The 14,513-nt window shown below is 40.1% G+C and overlaps 1 long non-coding RNA gene across 2 annotated transcripts in view; it reads left to right on the top strand.

Annotated features, from left to right (window-relative positions):
• The window catches only part of LOC139179884 (uncharacterized), a 67,501-nt gene extending 57,440 nt beyond the window's left edge, over nucleotides 1-10,061 (top strand). The window contains exons 2-3 of one of the 2 annotated variants that reach the window (XR_011564207.1): nucleotides 4,806-4,887; nucleotides 9,901-10,061. This is a non-coding gene — a long non-coding RNA (uncharacterized lncRNA). Of the gene's footprint in view, nucleotides 1-4,805; nucleotides 4,905-9,900 lie in introns of both variants that reach the window. The other variant, XR_011564208.1, reaches the window with a different exon arrangement.
• The last annotated feature ends 4,452 nt before the right edge of the window (nucleotides 10,062-14,513 follow it).

Below are 14,513 nucleotides of genomic sequence, written 5' to 3'. Positions count from 1 at the left end.
AGGGACTCTCAAGAATCTTCTCCAACACCACAGGTCAAAAGCATCAATTCTTTGGCCCTCAGCTTTCTTCACAGTCCAACTCTCACATCCATATATGATCACTGGAAAAACCATAGCCTTGACTAGACAGACCTTTGTTGGAAAAGTAATGTCTCTGCTTTTTAATTTGTTATCTGCTGCTGCTGCTGCTAAGTCACTTCAGTCATGTCTGATTCTGTGCGACCCCATAGATGGCAGCCCACCAGGTTCCGCCGTCCCTAGGATTCTCCAGGCAAGAACACTGGAGTGGGTTGCCATTTCCTTCTCCAATGCATGAAAGTGAAAAGTGAAAGTGAAGTCGCTCAGCGGTGTCTAACTCTTCGAAACCCCATGGACTGCAGCCTACCAGGGTCCTCCATCCACGGGATTTTCCAGGCAAGAGTACTGGAGTGGGTTGCCATTGCCTTTTCCAATATGTCATCTAGGTTGGTCATAACTTCATTTCCAAGGAGTAAGCGTCTTAATTTCATGGCTGCAATCACCATCTGCAGTGATTTTGGAGCCCAAAAAAATAAAGTCTGAAACTGCTTCCACTGTTTCCCCATCTACTTCCCATGAAGTGATGGGACTGGATGCCATGATCTTAGTTTTCTGAATGTTGAGCTTTAAGCCAACCTTTCCATTCTCCTCTTTCACTTTCATCAAGAGGCTCTTTAGCTCTTCTTCACTTTCTGCCATAAAGGTGGTGTCATCTGCATATCTGAGTTTATTGATATTTCTCCCGGCAATCTTGATTCCAGCTTGTGCTTCTTCCAGCCCAGCGTTTCTCATGATGTACTCTCCATATAAGTTAAATAAGCAGGGCCTAGAGGAGCAACCCCTCATCCAAGGAGTAGCAGCTGCACAGGTGCAGGAAGGCTGAGAGGTGCTACTCCACGTTCAAGGTCAGGAGGGGTGGCTGTGAGGAGATACCCCTCATCCAAAGTAAGAGAAACCCATGTAAGACGGTAGGTGTTATGAGAGGGCATCAGAGGGCAGACACACTGCAACCATAATCACAGAAAACTAGTCAATCTGATCACACGACCACAGCCTTGTCAAACTCAATGAAACTAAGCCACGCCACATGAGGCCACCCAAGATGGACAGGTCATGGTGGAGAAGTATGACAGAATGTGGTCCACTGGAGAAGGGAATGGCAAAAGACTTCAGTATTCTTGTCTTGAGAACCCCATGAACAGTATGAAAAGGCAAAAATGATAGGATACTGAAAGAGGAACTCCCCAGGTCAGTAGGTGCCCAATATGCTATTGGAGATCAGTGGAGAAATAACCCCAGAAAGAATGAAGGGATGGAGCCGAAGCAAAAACAACACCCCAGTGTGGATGGAACTGGTGATAGAAGCAAGTTCTGATGCTGTAAAGAGCAATATTGCATAGAAACCTGTAATTTTAGGTCCATAAATCAAGGCAAATTGGAAGTGGTCAAACAGGAGATGGCAAGAGTGAACATCAACATTCTAGGAATCAGCGAACTAAAATGGACTGGAATGGGTGAATTTAACTCAGACCATTCAGGTATGACCTAAATCAAATCCCTTATGACTATACAGTGGAAATGAGAAATAGATTTAAGGGACTAGATCTGATAGACAGAGTGCCTGATGAACTATGGACTGAGGTTCATGACATTGTACAGGAGACAGGAATCAAGACCATCCTCAAGAAAAAGAAATGCAAAAAAGCAAAATGGCTGTCTGAGGAGGTCTTACAAATAGCTGTGTAAAGAAGGGAAGTGAAAAGCAAAGGAGAGAAGGAATTTTATACCCATTTGGATGTAGAGTTCCAAAGAACAGCAAGGAGACATAAGAAAGCCTTCCTCAGTGATCAATGCAAAGAAATGGAGGAAAACAATAGAATGGGAAAGACTAGAGATCTCTTAAAGAAAATTAGAGATACCAAGGGAAAATTTCATGCAAAGATGGGCTTGATAAAGGACAGAAATGGTATGGACCTAACAGAAGCAGAAGATATTAAGAGGTGGCAACAATACATAGAAGAACTGTACAAAAAAGATATTCACGACCCAGATAATCACGATGGTGTGATCACTCACCTAAAGCCAGACATCCTGGAATATGAAGTCAAGTGGGCCTTAGAAAGCAACACTACGAACAAAGCTAGTGGAGGTGATGGAATTCCAGTTGAGCTATTTCAAATCCTCAAAGACGAGGCTGTGAAAGTGTTGCACTCAATATGCCAGCAAATTGGGAAAACTCAGCAGTGGCCACAGGACTGGAAAAGGTCAGTGTTCATTCCAATTGCAAAGAAAGGCAATGCCAAAGAATGCTCAAACTATTGCACAATTTCAATTTCACTCATCTCACACACTAGTAAAGTAATGCTTAAAATTCTCCAAGCCAGGCTTCAGCAACATGTGTACTGTGAACTTCCAGATGTTCAAGCTGGATTTAGAAAAGGCAGAGGAACCAGAGATCAAATTGCCAATATCAGCTGGATCATGGAAAAAGCAAGAGTTCCAGAAAAACATCTATTTCTGCTTTATTGACTATGCCAAAGCCCTTGAGTCTGTGGATCACATTAAACTGTGGGAAATTCTTCAAGAGATGGGAATACCAGACCACCTGACTTGCCTCTTGAGAAATGTGTATGCAGGTCAAGAAGCAACAGTTAGAACTGGACATGGAACAACAGACTGGTTCTAAATAGGAAAAGGAGTACGTCAAGGCTGTATATTGTCACCCTGTTTATTTAACTTCTATGCTGAGTACATCATGAGAAACGCTGGGCTGGAAGAAGCACAAGCTGGAATCAAGATTGCCGGGAGAAAAATATCAATAACCTCAGATATGCAGATGACACCACCCTTATGGCAGAAAGTGAAGAGGAACTAAAAAGCCTCTTGATAAAAGTGAAAGAGGAGAATGAAAAGGTTGGCTTAAAGCTCAACATTCAGAAAGCTAAGATCATGGCATCCAGTCCCATCACTTCATGGCAAGTAGATGGGGAAACAGTGGCTGACTTTATTTTTCTGGACTTCAAAATTACTGCAGATGGTGATTGCAGCCATGAAATTAAAAGTCACTTACTCCTTGGTAGGAAAGTTATGATCAACCTAGATAAGATATTAAAAAGCAAAGACATTACTTAGCCAACAAAGGTCCATCTAGTCAAGGCTATGGTTTTTCCAGTGGTCATGTATGGATGTGAGAGTTGGACTGTGAGGAAAGCTGAATGCCAAAGTACTGATGCTTTTGAACTGTGGTGCTGGAGAAGACTCTTGAGAGTCCCTTGGACTGCAAGGAGATCCAGCCAGTCCATCCTAAAGGAGATCAGTCCTGGGTGTTCATTGGAAGGACTGATGCTGAAGCTGAAACTCCAATACTTTGGCCACATGATGTGAAGAGTTGACTCATTGGAAAAGACTCTGATGCTGGGAAAGATTGAGGACAAGAGGAGAAGGGAACAGAGGATGAGATCGTTGGATGGCATCACTGACTCAATGGACGTGGGTTTGAGTGGACTCCGGGAGTTGGTGATGGACAGGGAGGCCTGGCGTGCTGCAGTTCATGGGCTCACAAAGAGTCGGACACAACTGATCCACTGAACTGAACTGAAGTGAACTTAACCTCAAAGCAAGTGACAAGCGCAATCCTTCCACATACCTGATGGAGGGGACATATCTGTTGAACTGCACTAATGAACTATAAAACACATATTATCACATTGAGTGCTTACCACAGGTAGGGCTAGAAATCTTTGTATTCAGCATAGGAAAAAAACAAAGTCTCAAAAGAAATTAGTGACTCTTCCAATATAATCTATCTAGTTACTAAAGGTTAAAAGCAATAGTCCTGTTTTCCTAAATCTTAAAGTCCTTTCATCACAGCATGTTCTCATACATTGCCTGCAGTAGCCAGACTTTTCCTCCTAACTAACTAATTTATTTATGTATATCCTCCTGGTTTCAAAGAGTATTTGTGACATTGTGTGATAGTTGTGCCGTGGCCTTATTTATTATGTACACATAGCGCTTCTGGTTGTGATTACACTGCAGAAAGCACAGGTTTTATAATCATTTAAATTTTTTACTTGTTTTAAAGACCTATTTAAATGATATGGTTATTTTAATCAACCAAACTTGTTGAAAATAATTATTTCCTTGAAGGGAAAAAAGAAAGATCGATTCGGAGGCCGTCTGTGGGTGTCAGGACAGAAGCTACAGCTGTACACCCCTGTGCTAAGAGGTGAAGGGAGAGAAACAGTCTCCCAATCTCATCTGTGCCTTTGAGAATTTGAGCAACAACGTCCCAGATTTCCATCAACACTGGGTTGTTGCAACATGAAAGGGAACCCTTTGGCCAGTAAAATGAGATGATTCTTTTCACGCTTTCTAAGGCCAACCGAATTTTTCATTCTTTGACAAAAAAATACATGTCAGATGACAACAAAAGCTCTGTAACCCCAAACACAAGTAGCAGTTTAGATAATTTTATAAGAAATTTAGGCAATGTTTTCTCTCATCCTCATGCATTTTTTTTTCAGAGCTCAGAATTAATAAATTCCTTAGACAATTTGGCATTCCGGTCTTTAGTTAAGAGATATATTTGCATAACAATAATAAACCCTTTCCCAGCGTGTGTGTGTCCCAGCACATGTACATGAGATGTAGTGTGTTAGCTAGGAGGCATGCATGTATTTGTGTTTCTAGGGCCCCTGGGATGAAATTACAGTCTGAAAAATTCAGAGGCAGTCTATTTTTCTCAACTTACCCAAAACTGATTTCACGCTTCTTCATTTTAATAGGAATCAAATGAAGGATGCTGACTCATTAAGAGGCGGAATGGAGAGGTGTGAATTCCTAGCTGATGGCTATGTATAGCTATGGGTTAGTATTTCAAAAAGGTGAGAAAATGATTTTGCCTAATGTTTAAAAAATTACATTTAAGTTTAGACCTGGAAGATCTGTTTACAAGTGCTTTCAAAATTGAGGAATATTTCAGGTTGTTGCCATAGCACTGCCAAGTATATATTTTATTCAAAGCATTACAGGAGGCAAAAGTACACACATATATATATATATATAGTTTTAATTTGTTACTAGTGTACTAGTAATAATAATAATAATAATACCTAACTCATACTCTTGTAGTATCTGCCATGTAATAATGGATTAAAAGTCATTATCATCATTATAATATTATACTAAAAAGCAATGGTTTATCAGATGTTTTTCATTTTTAATTGTAAGACTTATTTATTCAATATTATCTTAAATGTAATTCCTGGGTGCAAAGCATGTATATAAAACAAAATTGCCCTCATTGAAGAGAAAGTAGAAACCCTGAACCCCATTAGCTCTCCCACCTCCAACTCTACCCCCCTTTCATCGAGGCTCCATTGAACACATTTGGAAAACAATTGTTTTATATGTATTTACTTATTTGGCTACACCAGGTCTTAGTTGCAGCAAGCAGGATCTTTAGTTGCAGCTTATAGGATCTAGTTCCCTGACCAAGGATCGAACCAAAGCCCCCTGAATTGAGAGCATGGAGTCTTAGCCACTGGACCACCAGGGAAGTTGCATTGCTTTATAATATCTTTCTTTTGTGTCTGATGTGGGTAAAATTTCCAATTACACAACCCCCTCCACATACACACCCACACAGATGACTTGGGAACAGGTTATTTGGTAAATATACCTAATAACATATATATAAAATGTGAAAAGCAAAAGTGTTAGTTGCTCAGTCATGTCCAACTCTTTGCAGCCCTATGGACTGTAGCCTGCCCGACTCCTCTGTCCATAGAATTCTCCAGGCAAGAATACTGGAGTGGGTAGTCATTCCCTTCTCCAAGGGATCTTCCTGACCCAGGGATCAAACCCAAATCTCCTGCACTGCAAGCAGATTCTTTACCATCTGAGTCACCAGGGAAGTCTCATACTCAGTATAGCTAATCTCTAATAATAATAGCAACTCTCTCACCATGTCCTTCTCTTGTGGCTCAGACGGTAAAGTGTCTGCCTACAATGTGGGAGACCCAGGTTCGATCCCTGGGTCAGGAAGATCCTCTGGAGAAGGAAATGGCAACCCACTCCAGTACTCTTGCCTGGAAAATCCCATGGACAGAGGAGCCCGGAGAGTCAGACACAACTGAGTGACTTCACTTCACTGAGTGCTTACTCTATTTTCAACTCTCTGTGATTGGTATTATTATCCTTATTTTAAAAATGGGGAAAGAGACACAAAGAGATCACACAACTATTGATTAAGTAGAAAAGCTTAAAGAATTTGAACCTGAGTTTAGTGTTAGTCGCTCAGTTGTGTCCAACTCTGCGACCCTATGCACTGTAGCCTGCCAGGCTCCTCTGTCCATGGGATTCTCCAGGCAAGAATACTGGAGTGGGTTGCATTCCCTTCTCCAGAGGATCTTCCTGACCCAAGGATTGAACCCTGTCTCCCGCATTGCAGGCAGATTCTTTACTGTCTGAGCCACCAAGGAAGCCCTTATCTTTCTTCAAAGCTTAAGCCCTTTCCACTTTACCAAGGGTCTCAAACTGGATACCCTCAACTGTCTGTGAGTTTTATTTAATTCGTTTAAAATACATTTTCATTTTTATAATAATTCAGAAACTTTGCTGGATGGATATTCTGAATCAGCTCAGTAACCACCTTATAACAGAGGTCTGCCACAAAATGTCAGCATTATTGGCTTTTTTTGCAATTAAGTTCTTGCCAAGTGCCACAGCTTTAATGGCTCCTACTAATGAGGAAAGAACAGAGGTGAACTGAATAGTAAATGATGGGTGTAACTTGAGAGTAGACAGTATGATATCTAGAAACAATGTAAAGACATTTTAGCTAACATCCATGTAACTGCAGTGTGAAAAAAAACTGGAATGTAATCATACTGCTTTGGCTACTCTGGCATCTGTTAGCTAGCGTGTACTTTTGGTGTGTATCTGAAAGGACAACATTTGCTCTATAGCTCTAATTGCATTTATTTATCAATAAAGGCCAGTAAATGGAAATTATATTACATTTGACTATTTTCCCAATGAAAGAACAAATTGGTCTATGAAACCTAGCCACCTGTTTAGCCTAGTCATGTGCCTTGAATATATATATATATATGTATGTCACATAATCTGGATCCTGCTACCTGTTCTTCCATCTAAACCTTTCAGTTCATGCTGATTCCTTTATTTGACATATGTTTTCAACCCACTGGAACCCTTTTCCTTGTGATCGTGTATAGTGGAAATGTTTTTTCAGTTCTTTTGATCAACACTAATGCCTTTTAATTCCATTAGCATTTTGTATTGGAAAGCATTTGTTCCATGAAAACATTTGGCGTTCTTAATAATAATTTCAAAATGCCTTTAATTCAACAAAAAAGACAGAAAGTTCATTTCCCTTTCTTATACACACCTGAATAAAAGTGATGTGCATGTTTTAGGGATAAATTACTTAACCATCTCTTGGTCTATTTATGTATAGGAATGCTTTTTGAAGCACATACCTTATTTTAAATGATGCACAAACTGAATCACAGCCGGCTGTACAAGGTAGTTCAGAGAAGAGAAGTGGTGCAAATGGAGCCGGTACACAGGGTGATAACCGGCCCTCCAGTATCTGAGGATCTAGCAGTGCACAGCCAGTACCACACTCGTGTTGCAAACTATGATTGAGTTTCAGCCAAACATTACTCATCACAGTACATTAATGTTGTTCATTTGAATTTTATTATGTTTGTATTTGAGTTTTTATTTAGTTGGTTAAGTTGTTTGGAGCATATTAGAGCTCTTACCATGAACGTTTATATTTAGTTTTATGTTAAACAGATTTAAGTAACATAAAGATAATTTAACACAGGGGTCCTTGAGCATTTCCCCCTTTAAAGGGGGTCTACATAGATTGCTCAATTTGAGGAACAACAGTGCACAGAATGAATAGACCCTGCATCTCTGGATTTGCTCTCAGGAGCTCTTTGAGATAGGAATCTGAAGACTAGTCAATTCCATCAAAATGGAATTTCAACATACAATTGGTTGACTGATGTTTTTTCTTTTTACAAGTTGCCTGAAATCTCATATGAAATCTTGAATATAAAATCTTGTAAACACAAATGTTGTGTTTGTGTCTTTGAGAGTGGTTATTCTGTGCCACAGAATTCCAGTAGATTATCTTCTTGGCTGTAATAATTAATATCTACTTTTTAAAGTTATCTAAAAATGTAATCCTTCTTTTTAAGTTTTGAGCTCAGTTTGCAAGTCTTACTATTTTACCTTTAAATTTAGCAAATTAACAATCATATTTCAGGAAGGAGGGCTATTAATGTTTGGTTTGTAAACTTGGTTAAGCTCCTTTACAGATTTTAAACTGCACGTTATAAATTTAATATATTCAATTTTCTTTTTAAATACGTCAATTACCTAGCTGAAAAACTTTCTCCATACTTAAATAATTCTTATAAATCTAATAAATTAGACTTTTAAATTCAGTGAAATTTAAGCTCTCTTAAATATTTTAACACTGTATGTAAAATTAGCAAGATTTCAACCTAAAATTGCAGGACTAAATCAATTACTCAGTCATATAGTTTAAATTGAAACTACGAAGCTTAACTGTTGTTCTAATAGGTTATAAGTGTGTAAACATTACTAGTAATTAAAATTCCAAATTTTTCTAGATTTTTGACATAAAAACATTAATATTATGGTTCTGATCTTTTAAACATTTCAATACTTAATTCTAAATCTTCTGAGTTTTGAAAAATGCTTACACAATAAAGAAACAATAGTGCTATACACATAATTTGGGGAGAGAATATCTGATTCAGTTGAGGTTACATGATGACCTGGGGTTCTACCTGGGATGGTGACTGGATATCAGTCAGCAGTACTGATAGGGCTAGCCTAATTCCATCTACCGTGGTTACACCAAAACCCTCCACTGGCTGGCCTCATAGAATGTTTACTTTCATCAAATTACATGTTACATGATTTATTCCATTTGCCCCAGAAAACTGCATTCCCAACTCTAGTTTGCTTGACTGGATTTTGCTTTTCTTTGTTTTTTTTTTTTTTTTTTTAATGCATAAATGCATTTTTCAGTTAATTTTAAAGACTTTCAGACATGTCAGAATCTTTCGTATACTTTCTGTGTTTTCTTTTCTATATTCTTTTCATATACTTTCTATCTCTTAAAACTGAATTCTAGGTATCTCTCACAACTCACTACTATTCAATCATAATTTTACAAGTCGTTTCTCTGACACAATGTAGGATGCACAGAAATTGGTTAGACGTCTAGCCCAGTTACTTCCCAGTTTTTTTGCTTGTTTGTTTGGAACTCTTTGTTCAGTCAGAATGTTATACAGAACTATGAACAAATAAAGCAGACCAAAGCTTCAGATTCTATCATCTTAAAACAATGTGGCCCTCCAGACATGAGATCCCAGGGTAAGCTTCTCCAACTCCTATTTGTACAGTCTTGGTGATCAACCTGACTTGTCACGTCACATCACCCTGGATAGCAGGAGTGAGGACGCAGCATATGGCCGCATGGCTTGCACACAATAGATGTAAATCACGATTGTCGTGCTGAGGGTAATGATTGGGTCATGCACAAAGTCTAGGTAAAGTCTAAGAGTCAAAGGTGGTACCAGGTGGGAGGATTGTGGAAGACTGCTAGCTGTTACAGAGAATTCATGTTCTTTTCATTGGAGGTATAAAGTTAGACTACATTTCCTAAACTCTCTTGCAATTAAATGTGGCCATGTGACTGAGTTCTAGCCAATGGAATGTGAATACATGTGGTGTGTTCCACTTGTATTCACATCTTATAAAAACCTCCCTTACCCTTTCCTTTATGTTCCTTTCCCTTTTAACTGGCAGGAATGGAGATTACCCCCAAGGTGACCCTCACAGTCACAATTTGAATACGGCACAGCCTCCACCAGCCTGGGTTCCTGAATAATTGCATGGGTGAGCATCACTCCAACAAACTGTTCTTCTACTCAGCACTATTACATATCAAAAGACAAAAAAGTCCAAAACTTTGTGTTGTGTTTGAATCATTCAATACTCGGTGACTGGTTATTATGGTGGGTGCTGCTGCTGCTGCTAAGTCGCTTCAGTTGTGTCCAACTCTGTGCGACCCCATAGACGGCAGCCCACCAGTCTCCCCCATCCCTGGGATTCTCCAGGCAAGAACACTGGAGTGGGTTGCCATTTCCTTCTCCAATGCAGGAAAGTGAAAAGTGAAGGTGAAGTCGCTCAGTCGTGTCTGACTCTTAGTGACCCCATGGACTGCAGCCCACCAGGCTCCTCCACACATGGGACTTTCCAGGCAAGAGTACTGGAGTGGGGTGCCATTACCTTCTCCGATTATGGTGGTTAGCTCACCTTAATTAACAGAGCAATCAGTGAGATCATCGACTTCTTCATATGGCCCTGTACTGTAACTTTCATGAGTCATTCATTATTAATCTCCCATAGAAGGTACCCATTGACCATATCCACTCAGAATGATGCAAGTTTGAGGCTAGCCAACAATGGAGCCTGATAAATTAACACAGACTCAAGCTTGCATTAATTAACACATACTGATTCCCTGGCATCCATCATCATTAGGTCTGGTACCCTGACTCTTAGACTGGAAGTGCATAGGAGAGAAGTATAGTTTCTCCGTTACCTATGTGTTAAGGCTTTTCCTGATGGTAACAGGGAATTCCAGAGGTTTCAGGGTGGGATAACCATGTACAGAATGGCCTGCTTCTTCAAAACTGATGGGTTTACCCCCACTGATAGCACAGTTGTTCAGTAAATCAGCAAAGTATACTTCCACCATGGAATAGGTCAGGATGGAATAGCCCATGCTGGGCAATATATTACTAACTAGGAATTAGAACCAAATGGTCTTTCAGCCTCACAGAGCAAGATCATCAGAGTGAAGCCATCCCATCACGGAAGGGATAATCGGAACTCTGCCTGGAATTGTGCACACATCTGACAGTAAAGAGTCTGCTTGCAGTGCAGGAGACCCAGGTTTGATTCCTGGGCTGGGAAGATCCCCTGGAGAAGGGAATGGCTACACCCCAGTTTCTTGCCTGGAGAATTCCATGGACAGAGAAGCCTGGTGGGCTCCAGCCCATGGGGTCGCAAAGGTTGGGCACAACTGAGCAAATAACACACCCAAGAGACCCCTGTGTTCTCCATTAACACAGCTTTCATATAGGTTATTTCTTCCCTCTCTGCCCCACCCTTGTTCCACAGCTATCTAACTCCTTAATATTCAGGTCAACTTGCAACTACTCTGAGGAGCCTTTGATCCTTCAGAATGGGTTAGCCTCTCTCTTCTCTAATGTTTCATAGTTCCCAGAGTACATTTTTAAGTATTAGCCAGTTTTGCATTTATTTATGTGATCTCCTTTGCCAGACTGTGACTTTGGAGCAGAGGCTGTGTCTTTCCTCTAGATATCTACCTTGTCTTCATCACCATGTGTGGGTCACTCAAGAAATATCTGTAAATTAATTAATGAGCATTTATTTGGCATCCTATAGACTGAACCCCAGATTAAATAGCTGGCACTTCAATCTCCAATTGTCCTGTCACCACATAGAACCTTTATTTACCAGTCACAACTTCCCTGGGGTTTGATTTCTCCCATTAGCAACCCAGCAATAGTCCTCTAACTTCTTTGGCCTTATCTCCCAGGATAATGACAGAACATAAAAGTCATTAAAGGGTTAAACATGCAGCAATCTGTTTGACATGAAACGAAGAAAGAGATGAAGAAATTTTAATAAAAATACAACCCTACCAGGATTTAGACTCATTACCTCTGCAATATAAGGAAGACACCAGGCTATGTGAATTTACAGGTGTTAATTAGCCAACAGAGGACTCCTGGATTGTTCCCAGAATACCATACAGACATAGAGAAATAGAAAAATTCAATCAAAGAGCATTCCCTAGCTCATAGGAAGGGCTGCATGCGTGCACAATGTCATGCAAATCAGGTTTAATTTACTGCCTGTTTTTCTGCTTCCACCAAATTTGTTGAGGAAAATGGATCTTTCTCTACTTATAACTATAAACTCCTACATCATCAAAGCATGCTCAAATCAAGACGGTGTTTCCCAACTGATGCTTGAATAATAACAGAAGAAATTCTCTGTGTGAAAATACTAAGTGGATATTCCCATGGGCAGCATTAATTTGGAACTATTCCCCCATTCCTCTGTGGAGTAGAGTTTATTTGGGTAATAGGAATGTGGGTAGGACCTTATTTTGAACCCAAATCATTATTCTGATAAACATTCTTGTTCCTTCCAGAGAATCAAGAATTAACCATTAGTTATAATGGTTTGCAAGAGGGTGATTTAAAATATACCCCTGCAGCTACAATTAATTAAACTATATTCACAATTAAACATAAGTAGTAACACTTTGGGGGATAAGTATATCTACCCAGCATCAAACAACCAGTCTAATGTTTCTCCCGCTGCATTCATCTGGTTTCCTGGTGAATGTGGACACAAGCCTAGGTCAATTCAACCTGTTGGTGCAGTTATGATAATCTAGCCACATCCATTTCTCATTCAGCTGCTCAGTCATGGAGCCTCTGCCATCTTCCGAAATACTGGGTACTCTGAGTGTTCTAAAGATGTAGACAGATTGCAATAGTTAGAGCACTTAAGTTTAAACTCATGTAGTGCCTACTATGTGTGAAGCATCATGTGAATCAATTTTTGAATATTCATGTTCATCTATTCAGTTGTCACATCAAACCGATAAGGTAGGCCCTCTGATGTCCAGATAACAGATGAAGAAGCTGAGACACAGAGAGGCTCTGAACTTCTCTAAGACTCTACAGCTGTAAATGGGAGTCCTTGCTCTTAACCATACCCTCCGCCACCTCAGTTCCCACTAAATCCTTATTTAATGAAGGATTGTGGCTCAGAGATCAGATCAAAAAGGGTGCCATGGCTCATCACAGCAGAGTTGTGATTACTGACTGCTAATCAGTGCTTCTTAAAATGAGATCAGCAAGCTTTTTGCAGTTCATTAAGTTTCTCCACATGCCATGTGCTTTGTGACAAAGACATATTAGCATTTGTTTTCTGGTTTGTATTAATATTTCATGAAGTCTGGATATTGTCTCCTGGCACCTTATCTGAAGGAGTGGTCATTTTTTATGCATCATCTATTCTAGAGAATGTTGGGGTAGTGTTCTTGTGTTGATGAGTGGGTAGATTCACTGGTTTGCAAGGTCTCTAGATGCTGAAGCTGAAACTCCAATACTTTGGCCACCTGATTCAAAGAACCAACTCATTGGAAAAGACTCTGATACTGGGAAAGACTGAAGACTGGAGGTGAAGGAGACGACAGAGAATGAGATGGTTGGATGGCATCACTCACGTGATGGACATGTGTTTGTGCAAGCTTCAGAAGTTGGTGATGCACAGGGAAGCCTGGCGTGCTGCAGTCCACAGGGTCGCAAAGAGTCAGACACAACTGAGAGACTGAACTGACCTGAACTGAGACTCTGCCAAAGTGGACAGTCTGAAAGTCTTACAGGCTCTTGATGCAGGGGATTTAAGGTCTGGGGATGCGGGGGGAGTCTGATCACCATTTGCTGTTTCTCTGAGGAACAGGATCCTGGGACACATACTTAGGACCCCAGTTGTCATGTTTGCGCCATGGCAAGCTCAGAACCCAGCAGCTGACTGAGAAGAAGCATCATTTCTGGGACTGGTAAGTTAGGGTCTCTCTGACTTTGAATGTTTCCAAGCATAGCCCCAGATCAACCGGCTGAGACCTGGTTTAAGCAGATGGGGGAAAAGAGACTGTATTTCTTCAATGATGAGTTGGTTTTGTCTAGTTATCTTTGGTTCCATTCACACCAGCTTCAGATTAACTATGTGTAAGGCTGAATCATATGAAAACTGTTGACATTCAATAAATTTTGACTCAGCAAAAAAATGGGAATTTTGTATAGATTAACCTAATAATAGCAGTTCTTAAATAGTACCACAAATATTAGCATCATGGTATTTCAACTATGAGAGTGAGGTGGGCAATCTGCTAGCCTCTTTTACTAGTTCAGAAGTAGAGAACTGGTGTGTGACAGGCATGATGAGATACAGAGTCTATCTTGATAAATGGCATGACAGGAAGAGCAGGGAAACACAACATGGGCAGCATGTGTGCCCAGGCACTGCCTTCTCCAGGACTGTTCTTGGTTTTAAGGAAAAATCCTTTGAATTAATATCTCTTGACATCCATAGGTTATTATGAAACTAGTAATAAAAATACAATTAGAACTTAATGAAAATTTATTGAGCCCTTCCAATGTGTACTCTAGCAGATAGGGAAGGGACAAACAGAGGTCCTAACTTCAATGGCATTTTCAGTCATTCAACAATTTTTTAAAAACACCTACTATGTGCCAAGATCTGGTCCAAGTGCTTGGGGACAAATCAGTGTTCAATACAGAATGAAA

Source organism: Bos indicus, chromosome 3 (assembly GCF_029378745.1).
Source record: "Bos indicus isolate NIAB-ARS_2022 breed Sahiwal x Tharparkar chromosome 3, NIAB-ARS_B.indTharparkar_mat_pri_1.0, whole genome shotgun sequence".
NCBI lineage: Eukaryota > Metazoa > Chordata > Mammalia > Artiodactyla > Bovidae > Bos > Bos indicus.
The sequence above is the reverse complement of the archived record's forward strand: the minus strand, read 5'-3'. Positions and strand labels throughout refer to the sequence as shown.